The sequence below is a fragment of the Corvus hawaiiensis genome, unplaced genomic scaffold (genome assembly GCF_020740725.1).
Source record: "Corvus hawaiiensis isolate bCorHaw1 unplaced genomic scaffold, bCorHaw1.pri.cur scaffold_330_ctg1, whole genome shotgun sequence".
Classification (NCBI taxonomy): domain Eukaryota; kingdom Metazoa; phylum Chordata; class Aves; order Passeriformes; family Corvidae; genus Corvus; species Corvus hawaiiensis.
The window spans coordinates 27,010-30,624 of record NW_025963367.1 but is presented as its reverse complement, the minus strand read 5'-3'; positions in this window follow the sequence as shown (position 1 = coordinate 30,624).

Genomic DNA, 3,615 nt, shown 5'->3' with positions numbered 1-3,615 from the left:
GGGTCACTTTAGGCGAATTTTGGGATTTTTGGGGGGTTTTTTGGTTATTTTGGATCAATTTTCAGGATTTTTCAGGATTTTTTTTCCCAATTTTTTTCCCAAAAATCCTTGGAATTTCACCAGGATTTGGGGCCGTTTTTGGGGCGTTTTAGTGTCAATTTGGGGTTCTTGGGGTCGATTTTGAGGCTCTTGGGGTCATTTTTAGGGCGAATTTGGGGATTTTTGGGGCTTTTTTGGGTGATTTTTGGGCCAATTTTTTCTGGGATTTTTTCTGCAATTTTTTGGGAATTTTTTCCCAATATTTTCCCCAGAAATCACTGGAACCTCTCTGGATTTGGTGCCGATTTTGGGGTTCTTGGGGTCGATTTTGGGACTCTTGGGGTCACTTTTAGGGCAAATTTTAGGATTTTTTGGGCCAATTTTTTGGGGACTTTTTCCAGGATTTTTCCGGATTTTTTTCCCAATTTTTTTCCCCGAAATCCCTGGAACCTCCCAGGATTTAGGACCATTTTTTGGGGTGTTTTAGTGCCAATTTGGGGCTCTTGGGGTCGATTTTAGGTCAAATTTTAGGATTTTTTGGGCCAATTTTTAGGAATTTTTGGGGATTTTTTATTGATTTTTTCGGGAATTTTTTTCCCATTTCTTTCCCAAAAATCCTTGGAACCTCTCAGGATTTGGGGCCGTTTTTGGGGTGTTTTAGTGCCAATTTGGGGCTCTTGGGGTCACTTTTAGGGCGAATTTGGGGCGGTTTGGGCCAATTTTTTCCGGATTTTTTCCATGATTTTTCTGGAATCTTTTCCCAATCTTTTTCCCAAAAATCCTTGGAATCTCGCTGGGAAATGGGGCTGGTTTTGGGGTGTTTTAGTGCCAATTTGGCCTTCTTGGGGTCGATTTTAGGTCAAATTTTAGGATTTTTCGGCCAATTTTTAGGAATTTTTGGGACTTTTTTTCCGGATCTTTTCAAGAATTTTTTCCCCAATTTTTTCCCCAAAAATCCTTGGAATCTCGTTGGGAAATGGGGCCGTTTTTGGGGTGTTTTAGTGCCAATTTTAGGGTACTTGGGGTTGATTTTAGGTCAAATTTTAGGATTTTTGGGCCAATTTTTAGGAATTTTTGGGATTTTTTTCCAGACCTTTTCAGGAATATTTTCCCAATTTTTTTCCCAAAGACCCCTTGGAATCTCACCAGGATTTGGGGCCGATTTTGGGGTGTTTTAGTGCCGATTTTGGGGTTCTTGGGGTCGATTTTGAGGCTCTTGGGGTCACTTTTAGGGCAAATTTTAGGATTTTTTGGGCCAATTTTTAGGACTTTTTTGAGATTTTTTTCAATGGATTTTTTGGAAATTTTTTCCCAATTTTTCCCCCAAAAACCCTTGGAATCTCACCAGGATTTGGGGCCGTTTTTGGGGCGTTTTAATGCCAATTTGGGGCTCTTGGCGTCACTTTTATGGCGAATTTTGGGGCTTTTTGGGGCTTTTTTGGGTGATTTTTAGGCCAATTTTTGGGATTTTTTTCGGGATTGTTTGGAAATTTTTTCCCAATTTTTTTCCCAAAACTCCTTGGACCCTCTCAGGATTTGGGGCCGATTTTGGGGTGGTTTAGTGCCGTTTTTGAGGTTCTTGGGGTCAATTTTGGGGTGAATTTTAGGATTTTTGGGCCAATTTTGCGATTTTTCCTGTGATTTTTCAGAATTTTTTCCCAATATTTTTCCCTAAAAAATCCCTGGACCCTCTCAGGATTTGGGGCCATTTTTGGGGTGGTTTAGTGCCAATTTTAGGGTACTTGGGGTCGATTTTAGGTCAAATTTTAGGATTTTTGGGCCAATTTTTGGGAATTTTTGAGACTTTTTTTTCAGATCTTTTTGGGAATTTTTTCCCAGTTTTTTCCCCAAAACCCCTTGGAATCTCACCAGGATTTTGGGCCGTTTTTGGGGCATTTTAGTGCCAATTTGGGGCTCTTGGGGTCACTTTTAGGGCGAATTTGGGGGGGTTTGGGCCAATTTTTTCCGGATTTTTTCCATGATTTTTCTGGAATCTTTTCCCAATCTTTTTCCCAAAAACCCTTGGAATCTCACCAGGATTTGGGGCTGGGTTTGGGGTGTTTTAGTGCCAATTTTAGGGTACTTGGGGTGGATTTTAGGTCAAGTTTTAGGATTTTTGGGCCAATTTTTAGGAATTTTTGGGACTTTTTTTGCGGAGCTTTTCGGGAATCTTTTCCCAATTTTTTCCCCAAAAATCCTTGGAACCTCTCTGGATTTGGGGTCATTTTTGGGGTGTTTTAGTGCCAATTTGGGCTCTTGGGGTCACTTTTATGGTGAATTCTGGCTTTTTGGAGCTTTTTTGGGTGATTTTTAGGCCAATTTTTGGGATTTTTTTCGGGATTTTTTCCAGGATTTTTTCGGGAATTTTTTTCCAATTCTTTCCCAAAAATCCTTGGAACCTCTCAGGATTTGGGGCCGTTTTTGGGGTGTTTTAGTGCCAATTTGGGGCTCTTGGGGTCGATTTTAGGTCAAATTTCAGGATTTTTGGGCCAATTTTTAGGAATTTGTGGGACTTTTTTTCCATGATTTTTCGGGAATCTTTTCCCAGTTTTTTCCCCAAAACCCCTTGGAATCTCACCAGGATTTTGGGCCGTTTTTGGGGCATTTTAGTGCCAATTTGGGGGCTCTTGGGGTCACTTTTAGGGCGAATTTGGGGGGGTTTGGGCCAATTTTTTCCGGATTTTTTCCATGATTTTTCTGGAATCTTTTCCCAATCTTTTTCCCAAAAACCCTTGGAATCTCACCAGGATTTGGGGCTGGGTTTGGGGTGTTTTAGTGCCAATTTTAGGGTACTTGGGGTGGATTTTAGGTCAAGTTTTAGGATTTTTGGGCCAATTTTTAGGAATTTTTGGGACTTTTTTTGTGGAGCTTTTCGGGAATCTTTTCCCAATTTTTTCCCCAAAAATCCTTGGAACCTCTCTGATTTGGGGTCATTTTTGGGGTGTTTTAGTGCCAATTTGGGGCTCTTGGGGTCACTTTTATGGTGAATTCTGGGCTTTTTGGAGCTTTTTTGGGTGATTTTTAGGCCAATTTTGGGATTTTTTTCGGGATTTTTTCCAGGATTTTTTCGGGAATTTTTTTCCAATTTCTTTCCCAAAAATCCTTGGAACCTCTCAGGATTTGGGGCCGTTTTTGGGGTGTTTTAGTGCCAATTTGGGGCTCTTGGGGTCGATTTTAGGTCAAATTTCAGGATTTTTGGGCCAATTTTTAGGAATTTGTGGGCCTTTTTTTCCATGATTTTTCAGGAATTTTTTCCCAGTTTTTTCCCCAAAACCCCTTGGAATCTCACCAGGATTTTGGGCCGTTTTTGGGGCATTTTAGTGCCAATTTGGGGCTCTTGGGGTCAGTTTTAGGGCGAATTTGGGGGGGTTTGGGCCAATTTTTAGGAATTTGTGGGCCTTTTTTTCCATGATTTTTCGGGAATCTTTTCCCAGTTTTTTCCCCAAAACCCCTTGGAATCTCACCAGGATTTGGGCCGTTTTTGGGGCGGTTTAGTGCCAATTTGGGGCTCTTGGGGTCACTTTTAGGGCGAATTTGGGGGGTTTGGGCCAATTTTTTCCGGATTTTTTCCATGAT